General features: G+C 54.9%; 1 protein-coding gene across 3 annotated transcripts in view; it reads left to right on the top strand.

Moving 5' to 3' along the window:
- Positions 1-4,321: 4,321 nt before the first annotated feature.
- TRAK1 (trafficking kinesin protein 1) overlaps positions 4,322-9,722 on the top strand; it is a 124,533-nt gene continuing 119,132 nt past the window's right edge. For all 3 annotated transcript variants that reach the window (XM_062200650.1, XM_062200649.1, XM_062200648.1), the window contains exon 1: positions 4,322-4,607. The gene's annotated coding sequence lies outside the window, so the exon portion shown is untranslated. The remainder of the gene's footprint in view (positions 4,608-9,722) is intronic.

The following is a 9,722-nucleotide window of genomic DNA, read 5'->3' as shown; positions in this document are numbered from 1 at the left end:
CATTTCCCTGTGATCAGCTTGGTCTGTACCTACTGAGGCCAAAGAGCCACGGACATTTTGCCAGGCTGTCCTTTGGGATTTGTTCTCCCTACCCTGCTCCAGGAAAGCATAATGAGGCTCTGAGTTTCCTAAAACACTTGCCGTATTCACTGAGCCTTATTACAACTGTGTAATACGAAATCTCACCCGGTAAGGGACCTTTATTGAGGTTCCTTTAAAAAGTGTTCAGGGAGTCTGTATCCTTTATTCAGGGCTTTTTGCTTTAGGTTTGTGAATCGCATGCATTATGTGGTCTTTAATTTTAGATATTCCTAGTTGATTTCACTGCCATTTTTACTTTACCATGTTTTCCTCACCTTTGAGTTTTTTTATGTTTATGTGTTCCCGAGATCCCATGAGACGTGGTCACACCTGGAGCTCTTCAGAAGTATGAAAGGGGTTTTCCGGGGCTGGCCTTGTGCCACATCCCATGTTGGAGTGCTGGTTGGAGTCCTGGCTGTTCCACTTCCAATCTAGCTCCCTTAGTGCACCTAGGAGAGCAACACAAGGTGGCCCAAGTACTTGGGCCTCTGCCACTCATGAAGGAGATGTAGGTGGAGTTCCTGGTTCCTAGCTTTGCACTGACCTGGCTGTTGCAGCCATTTGGGGAATAAACCAGTAGGTGGAATCTCTCTTTCTCCCTCTCCCTCTCCCTCTCCCTCTCCCTCTCCCTCTCCCTCTCCCTTCCCTCTTCCTCCCCTCCCCCTCTCCCTCTCCCTCTCCCTCCCTCTCCTCTCACTACCCCTCCCCCTCTCCCTCCCCCCTCTCCCCTCTCCTGCTCCACCTCCCCTTCTTCTCTCCTTCTCTTGGTCTTTCCCTCTCTCCCTCTGTTTCTCTGCCTTTCAGATAAATAATTTTAAAAGGGGCCTTCAGGTTTCAGCATATGTGGCACTGTCTGTTGTCTTTGTGTATGAAAGCATCTTCATTGGGTATAGAGTTCCTAAACACTTTTCACTCCAGTTCCTGAGGACTGTCTCCAACGAAGCAGTGGCATCACATTTAGACACATGAGATGCCTTCTTGTCCCCAGTCTTCGTGTGTGTCATTACATTTTTGTCTGTGTCTGGATATCTCCAGGATTTAAACTCTACACTAGGTTCTATCTAGGAGTCCGTTTCATTAATTCTGTCTGGGTCCTGCGGTAGAGGCTTTTGGTTTAACAGTGCATGTCTCCTGCTCTAGGCGTCCATTCCAGTCCAGCGTGTTTTCAGCTCTTTTCTCTTGCATCCACACCTCTTTTTCAGGCGCTCTCCTGCGTGCACCTGTTCATCTTCTCAGTGTCAGGCGTTTACAAGCTGGTTCCCAGATTCCATGTGTGCACTCATGGGTCTGTTGTCTACTCTGCTCAGGTGCACCTGTAAGCAAGGGGTGAGTCGCAGAGCCAAGCTGGTGTATTGCTGCGTGGTTTGCAGTCAGCAAGGCAGCCTGCAGACCAGGAATCAGAACTGGACCGTCCCAGGAGAAGCCCTCAGTGACCCCCTGAGAGGCAAGAGACAGGCAGCTGCCCTTGGCGTCACCCTGAACAGTCTCGTCCTGGCTCACTGGCTCCATCTCCTACCTCCTGGAGGGCTTCTCCTGCAGCACCCCGCCCTCCCTAGCCTCTGCCACCCAGGTGGTTTTGGGTATTGCTCAGGGCCTCTTGCTTGTCAGTGGCTTTGTCGTTTTGTCTGTATTTGAACCACTGAGGAGCTGAGACAACCCGGATTCATCTACTTACGGTCTTGCAGAAATTGCTGAGGAGTCCAAGGTGCTTCTCACACCTTTCCCTTTGCACCAGGGACGTGCAGGCTTCCCCACCCCCTCTCCCATTGGATATATTTTTTAAAGGTTTATTTATTTATTTGAAGGGTAGAGTTACAGACAGACAGAGGGAAAGACATATATATAGAAAGAGGTCCTTCATTTGCTGGCTCACTCCCCAAAGGGCCGCAGTGGATGGAGCTGCACCGATCCAAAGGCAGGAGCCAGGATCCAGGTGCTTCTTCCCAGTCTCCCATACAGGTGCAGGGGCCCAGTGACTTTGGCCATCTTCTACTGCTTTCCCAGGCCATAGCAGGGAGCTGGATTGGAAGTGGAGCAACTGGGACTCGAACCCCCACCCTTATGGAATGCCGGCACTTCAGGTGCCCTCCCCCCAATTTGATATTTATTTTGTCTGTGTTATGAGGGCAGGACACTTATCCCCTGAGCCAACTTCATTTAATAGGAATTCTTGGTTGTACTTTGACAAACCCTCCTTGAGGAGCAATGACAAAGATTCAAGGCTGTGCCACATCTCCCTGTAATCACCATAGCTCATCATTTGTTACCGCAGTGAGTCTCTTTTCCTTTTTGATCTTAGGTTCTCTCAAAATTACTGAATATCCCATTGAGTGTTTTCTTTAAAATATGGGTTATATTGAGCATACAGGTTGTTATTTGGATTTAAGGTACAAGCCTTTAAGCCATACGGTTACGGAAGCACACATCCTGTTACTTACCCTTAAGAGTAATGGCCTCATTACCCATCCTGCAGCATCTGGGAAATTCTACTGTAGATCAGTAGAAGAATGGGAGCGAAATAGTTTTGTAAAAGGTGTTTAGTTTTTTCATCTACTTGAAAGGCAGAGTGTCATGTGTGCGCGTACCCACACACAGAGGAAGAGAGATTTTCCACCTGCTGATTCATTCCTCCCAAATGCCTGCGATAGGGCTGCACCAGGCCAAAGCCGGGAGCCAGGGACTCCATCTGGGTCTCCCCTGTGGGTGGCAGGGGCCTACGCACTTGAGCCATCACCTGCTGCCTCTGAGATGCGTCAGTAGGAAGCTGGATCCAGAAACGGAGCAGCCAGGATTCACACTGGTACTCAGATACAGGATGCTGCAAACTTCGGCTGAACCAGACCTGTTCCACATCACAAGACCTGCTCCAGGAAACAGTTTTGACTCTGTAGATCCTTTGAGCCAGGCTCAGGGTACCCCAGGGGTTCTCATTGCACACTTTGAGATCTCTTGCTTCCTGCCTGGTTCATTAAGCCTCTGCTTGACGTTGTTTGCTGGGTGTGTGCACACACACCTGCTGTGGGCGTGGAGGTGGGCTGGGCTGACCTTGAAGGCAAGTTTGACTTCTAAGGCAGCAGCGCCTTCCTGAATTGTTTGAAGTTACTGCCTGTAGGCTTCCTATTCTGGGAGTGGAGTGGAGTGGAGCCTGTACCATATACCATCCCTTTTCCTACAATTTTCTGGGGGAAAAATCTCAGATTTTTAAAAAAAAGACTTGATTTAATTGAAAGGCAAAGCTACACAGAAAGAGAGAGAAATAGAGAGAGATCTTCCATCCACTGATTCACTCCCTAAATGGCCGCCATGGCCAGGACTGGGTCATACTGAAGCCAGAAGCCTGGAAGTCCATCCGGGTCTCCCACCTTGAGCACTTGCGCCATCTTCCGCTGCTTTCCCAGGGGCATTAGCAGGGAGCGGAGCAGCTGGCTCTCCGCCAGCGCTCTTATGGGATGCCAGTGTCACAGGTGGCTGGCTTAACCTGCTGAGCCACAATGCAGGCCCTTCAGTCAGATTTTAGACAGGGCTGTGAGTCTCTTGATTAGGCCCGTGTTGCTTCAGTGGCCCCAAGGGTCTAGACATCTGCTCCGCCAGAACCCGTGAAACTGCGCGTGGTTTTTGGAAGTAAGGTCTGTAATTTTCATCAGATTTTTTCAAAGGAGTCCCCTTATTCCTCACTGTAACTTCAGTGTAGGGGAATATTCCTTAAAGTTCTTAGAGAGCTGAGAACATATCACGGTTGGAAGGGCTGAAGAGAAACATCACTTGTTACCTCATTCAGTTTACAGATCATCGTCACCTCACTGTGTGTAAGTTAATCCCACAGCAGCATATCCATTTGTGTCTCATTCAGAACACGCATGCGTGGCTGTTCCCACGCATACAGTGGTGGCCTGGCTCCCTGGATGTCCCTGTTCCAGGTTAGGGCTCATCATTGCAGCCGTGGTCGCTTGTGTCTGCTCACAGCTGCTTCCAGGCAGGCTTCAGTGAGTGGACGAAGCCAGGGGCTCCACGGTTTGGTCTCCATCCATCCTGCATAGTTGAATGGACTTTCCCGCATTTCTTCTGTCGAACCTGAGGAGTATAATTGGCAATGCCTTGACTCGGGAAACACTTAGTGAACTTTGCAGTGTGAACCCCGTGCTGTTGGAGGCTTTATGGTCCAGGGCTTCTGTGCGGGGTTATTCCCTGGCTGTAATTAACCGTGCCCCTCTGTCTGGGTTTTCCTGCAGGTTCCCTGTGAGCAGTCCCTGCTGGTGCACCAGACCTCCCGGGGCCCATCTGCCCGACTGCCCCAGACTCCGGCAGCGGGGCCCCTGATGGCAGTGGGCACCTCCCCGTGAAACCTGCCAAGCTGGACGCCACAGCTCCGCGCGACGACACTTCGGCCAGCTCCGTGCCCCCTTCGGAGACTTGCAGCCATGCAGTCCTAGCCTGCAGCCCGGGCCTCCCTGAGGAACACTACATAAGCGAGGCTGTGGAAGATGCTCCCAGCTACAGAGGGTACCGAGATGCCTGCACCATTACAGGTATGGAGGTCCTCTCTCTGCCAGGGAGGGGAGGTGCGTGCATTGGGATCACTGAAGTACAAGAGGATCTGGGATTCAGAGGCCTCCCAGCTAGCACCTGCTCTGCAACGATGACTGGGTCAGTCACGGACCCTGTCTGAGATGTAGACAGCCCTCCCTAGGATCATCGTGAAGGTTGCCGATGAGGACGTTGGACCCTGAGCCACAGGCGTGGCCCACAGCAGATGCCCATTGTAGTGTGGTCTCTTCCTCCTCTTTCTGAGCCTTAGGGTCGTTGTCAGTCACCAGGTGGGTGCGGTGGCAGGGACATGCAGTATCAGTGGCCTTGATGCTGCATTAGGAGGTCCAGCGCTCGCTTCTTCCTAATACCTGCATCAGTGCCACCTTCGTGGTGTCCCAGGAGCAGGATGAGCCCCTCGCACCCAGGGCCACCTCTGCTGTGCAGGAGCGTTGTACTGCATCTCCCACTGAGGGGATCCTGGAGAGACAGGTGCTTGCAGCCGCTGCAGGAGAGGGCTCGGAAGAGAGGCTGGGGAGAGTGGCGTGTGGAACAGCAGCAGGGAGTAACGTCTCAGTTAAATCGCATTGCATTCTTCTAGAAAGTTGATGCCTTTTTGAGTTTTCGATTGCAGTTTTTTGCCTTTGTCCTCCTTTCTGAAGTGATGCCCAATGAGGGTCTGAAACGTGCAGAGTTGCTTCCCGTAATGCCTCGTGGTTGTGTGTTCCCAGTTAGGCTTTGAGGGCTTCCTGTGTCTCAGGAGTTCCTCGGCTACAGAGGTGTGTGGAACAGGCCTGGGAGCCCAGCCTGAGCCGGCGCTATACTGGGCCTGCACACCTCTGCTCTGCTCCCTCAGATGGGCCACATGCTGGCCACCGTGTGGGCACCGAGCCCTGCTCTCGCCCGCCTGCTGCCCCGGGACACATTTCACCACGTGTCCCCTCTCTCCGCGTCATCCACAGGTCTTTCCTGTTTGCCCCCAGAGGTACTGAACCACAATCCTTCTCAGCTCTGCTTCCTCCCGCAGCCCAGTGCCCCGTGCCTCCGTTGGCTCACTCCTCTCCCTCTTCTGCTCTCCCAAGTCCACTGCAAACAGCACCTGCAGCGCTGAAGACCTGCTTCAGCCCGGGGGTCTGTCCTCTGTGTCTTTGTCTTTGCCCGCAAATGCTGACCCTGTCGGCCTCTCCTTTCTCCTGGAAACAGGTTTCTGGGCCACCCCCAGCTCTCCCGGTCCTTCTGCCTCCATGGCTGCTGCTCCTTTTCTCCCAGCCCTGGGAATTCTGGACGGCCCGGGGCTTGGCCCTTCTGACCTTGGTCGTCCTGCGTGGGCCCAGGCACCAGGCAACCTCACCTCACCCAGCAGTGAGATGTTCAGCTCTGCCCATGTCCTGCCTGCTCTGCAGTGTCTGTCCTCTGGCTGGGCCTCCTGCTCACTCCACCTTCCACGTTCGCCACTTGATGCCCAGCAGGCCACACACCTGCTCCCATCTCCCCCTGCAGCTGCCTTGCTTGGGTCCCTTGCGTCTTTGTGAGTGGTGCTTGCATTCTTTGGGTGGCCCAGGCCAAACGCCTCCTGGGCATTTTTGACTGCCGTCTTTGCCTTCATGCCCGTCATGCCCGGGTTGCCGAGAGCCTGCCATCCCCCTCTTCAAGAGCCTGGCCAGGGTTTGACCGTTTCTTGTGGCTCTGCAGTAGGCTCCCTGGTCCGAGCTTGGGATTCTGCGTTCCTTATCATGCGTTGGGGATTGCAGTGGCCTCTCTAGGGGGGCTGCTGCTGCTCCCCCCACCACCGCCACATCCAAGCAGTCTGTTCCCTACTCAGCCACGAAGATGGGTTTTGTCGGTACAAAGTCCGATGCTTTGATTCACCTCCAAACCTCCAGTGGGCTTCCGCCTTCCAGTGGCCTCTCAGGGTCTGTGCGAAGGGGCTCCCCTGTTGCCCACCGACTGTGTCCCCTGGGCCCATGCCACACCAGGCGCTCCCAAGCCCTTTGTTCCTGCTGCTGCCCTTAGGCCTGAGTCACCTATTAACCTGACATGTCCTGGTGGCCCCCTCCCCTCTTCTCCCCAGAGGCATTTCATCAAGGTTGCCATCAGCCTCAGAGAGAGCACTCCACCCGCATCCTTCCCTGTCTTCCTCCCCCGCTTTATTTTTTCCCCCAGATCTAACCGTCCCCTGAGCCCCTGCATGTTTGTATTTCCTTGGCCACACTTGCAGTAGAACATGAACTCCTTTGTTTATGCTTTATGTACCCCTGAATGCCCGAGACTGAAAGAGCTCCTGCCTGTGCCCAGGGCCCAGTGACTCTTTCCTGGGTGAATACATTGCTATTTCTCAGCACTGCAGCCCCGTGGAGGTGGGTGTCGTCATCCCCTTTCTGCAGGCGAGAAATCAAGACCTGGTTGCTTCTGCACTTGCCTGGGTGGCAGGAGTTGCATCCAGGTCTGTGTGTGTCCCCACCACCCGAGAGTGCCGTCTGGTAGAAGAGCCAGGGGACAGGTGACCTGATGAGTGCAGTGAGGAGCATGGGCACATGGGAGGTACCAAGAAGGGTGCCTGGCTGAGTCTTGGAGAGGACAGGATGGGGGGGGGCGTGCCAGGAAGGCTTCCTGAAGGAGGTGGTGTCCAAACTGCAGCTCCATTTGTGCAGCGGTGTGAACTGACCCCTTGGATTCCCAGTGGCATCAGTATGCGTCAAGGACAGGACACATCCAGACTGTTAAAGTCCTGTCCCCTTTGTCTGAACGTGACAGCCCAGGCTGCGACGCTGACCCTCAGGGCCCCAGTGGGCCAGGGCCGCTCAGGTTCCTTGCTGGGATGTTCGTAGTGAGCACGGGACGACAGCTGCGAGGCGGGGCTCTGTGCTCTCGTGCCGGGGGAACAGGAGTGAAACACAGCCCCTGGCAGCGCTGATGCTGTGGGGCAGCTGGGGGGTGTCGCAGTTGCTCAGACGAAAGCTGAACGCTGTGCGAGGTGGGCCCTGAGAGGGAGGCACGCAGCAGGAGAAGCCTTGGGGGCAGCCTCGTGTGTCCCCGGGAATGCGCCTGTGCGCTCTGGGGATCCCGGGACACCGCTTGGCTGGCAGCTCCGGTGAATGCCCCCGCCCCCGGGTCCCGTGAGCCCTGCGGGAAACAGCAGGCCGTTTGTTCACTTCAATTTCTAGGCAGAGCTGCTTGCCCCCTCTCCCCTGCCAAGGCCCTGCCTCTCCTCCCTCCCCCACCCTCCCAGCCACCCTAACCCAGGGGTGTCACCTTTTTGGGTGCGTCATTTGCTGTCTGGGGCGGTTGAACAAGATGAGCCGATAGAGTTCCCAGGCTGCCTGCGGTTACGTAAGCCCCTGTGCTCCCAGGGCAGCTCAGAGTCCTAGGATTTGCCCCAACAGGCCAACGCAGAGCACTGCCGACGAGCCCGGGAGGGTGGCCGGGCCGGCCGAGAGGACCTCTCCTCTCTCCCACTGGCCTTGGAGTCTGCCACTGTGTGCATATATGGCCTTAGGGGTTCACATCGGGCAGCCCACCGGGGCCCCGTGTCTGCCAGGACTCCGCCAGCTCTTTGGGACCCACGCGCGTGGTAAGTGTGCTTGCCGGGAAGGAGAAAGGCCACGGGAGAACGGACCTCTCACGTGTGTGCTCTGTGCTGCTGGCAGGTTTTCCGTGGCTGTTTGGTGGGGAAACTGTAATACTGAATGATTGACAGGCAGATCAGGGGGCTTGGGAGGCTGCCCCCTTGTCCGGGCGCAGAGGAGGCCAGCTCTGGGGCTGCTCTGGGGCCAGGCCCCTTGGGCTGCCACCCCTTCCCCTTCAGGGCACTTTGCAGACCCCAGACAGGGTCTCTAAGCCTCCTCCACTTCCACCTGTGGCCTCCCCAGCCCTGCCGTGTCTCCAGTCCTCTGCCTCTGTTCTGGTTTCTTTGGGCCTGGGGTCTCTGGTCAGCAGGGAAGTTTTCAAAAGGCAAAGGACACAGCGAGACAGTGTCTGCCTCCCTCCCCCCCCCCCCCCTTCCACCCTCACCGTCTTTGTTTTCGGCACTGAACGAGCGGCCGATGGAGAGCTTGCGATGGCTTCTGTGCCGACTCGCCCCCCTTGGCACCTCTTCCCGCTTCCTTGAAACTGATCGGAGTCCGTGACCCATCCCGGTTCTGTCCCCATGGCTATCTAGGTCAAAAAAACAGTGAATTCCTGAGAGGTATAAGCAGTTTCTGTCCTGTTCCAGTCAGTTATAAGTCTGAAGACAAAAGTTTTATTGAGTCTTTAAAAAAAAAAAAGTTTATTGAGTCTTTTAAAAAAAGATTTATTTATTTGAAAACCAGAGTTAGAGATAGGGAAAGATTGGTCAATTGATCTTCCATCTGCTGGTTCACTCCCCAAATGGCTGCATTGACCAAGGCTGGACCAGACCAAAGTCAAGAGCTTCCTCCAGGTCTCCTGTGTGGGTGCAGGGACTCAAGCGCTGGGGCTGTCTTCCCGCTGCTTTCCCAGGTCATCAGCAGGGAATCTGGGTGGGCAGTGGAGCAGCCAGTACGTGGGATGCAGGCATTGTAGGTGGCAGCTTTACCCGCCTCGCACAATGCCACCCCCGAGTAAGATGCTTTAAACGTGCACGGGTCAGTGATGTACGTGTTGAACCAGCATGTGCCCAGAGCCAGCTGCTTGCTGGGGCTTGTGTTCACGGCTGGGGTCCGTCAGCGAGCGCTGGTGTGGGCAGCGATGTGATCCATTGGCTGTGAGCTCGGTGAGAGTGGCTGGGGTGAAGCAGATTGTGGGAACAACCTTGGCAGAGGTGCCCTGTACCTAAGCGCCCCCATTTCACAGTTTTTTCCTTTGCTGTTTACCAACTTAAGCCTCCAGGCTTGAAGTTTTGGATCCTAAAAACATCCTGGGGTTCTTGCACACTTTAATTAAATTTCAGGTTGTATCATTTCTGCCTAGTGTCTATTTTTTTTTTTTTTATATTTAAAAAGAGAGAGAGCGCTCCCATCTGCTGATTCACTCCCCAAATGCTGAACCTAAAGGTGTGGCAGGAGCCAAAGCCTGGAGCTGGGAGCCTAGTCCCGATTCCCCAGGGGGAGCGGCAGGAACCCAGTCACTGAGCCGTCACTGCTGCCTCCCTGGGTCTG

This window comes from Lepus europaeus, chromosome 9, assembly GCF_033115175.1.
Source record: "Lepus europaeus isolate LE1 chromosome 9, mLepTim1.pri, whole genome shotgun sequence".
Taxonomy (NCBI): Eukaryota; Metazoa; Chordata; class Mammalia; order Lagomorpha; family Leporidae; genus Lepus; species Lepus europaeus.
Note: the sequence above shows the minus strand (reverse complement) of the source record. Positions and strands in the feature narration are given on the sequence as shown.